Source organism: Mastomys coucha, unplaced genomic scaffold (genome assembly GCF_008632895.1).
Source record: "Mastomys coucha isolate ucsf_1 unplaced genomic scaffold, UCSF_Mcou_1 pScaffold13, whole genome shotgun sequence".
NCBI lineage: Eukaryota > Metazoa > Chordata > Mammalia > Rodentia > Muridae > Mastomys > Mastomys coucha.
In genome coordinates, this window is record NW_022196895.1 from 54,428,933 (window position 1) to 54,429,207 (window position 275).

General features: G+C 34.2%; 1 protein-coding gene across 1 annotated transcript in view; it reads left to right on the forward strand.

Annotated features, from left to right (window-relative positions):
• Slc27a6 (solute carrier family 27 member 6) overlaps positions 1-275 on the forward strand; it is a 64,216-nt gene that overhangs the window by 62,995 nt on the left and 946 nt on the right. The window lies entirely within an intron of this gene.

Consider the following 275-nt stretch of genomic DNA (forward strand, 5'->3'; position numbering starts at 1 on the left):
AATTTACTCTCAGAAGCAGAATATTTTGACATTGGAATATTCTAGAAGACTGGGTAAGCATTATACACATTTAGAAAATACTTTAATATCATTAATTTTCCAAACAGTGCATTGGCCATTACAGTTAATGGTTATTACTTACTTGGTGCAATTAACAGAAAGCCTAACATTCTCAGATCTCAAGATATTTGTGTAGCAGGACTTAGGCTACACACCTTTAATCCTAGCATTCAAGGAGCAGAGATAGATACAGGTGGATCTCTTTGAGTTTGAGT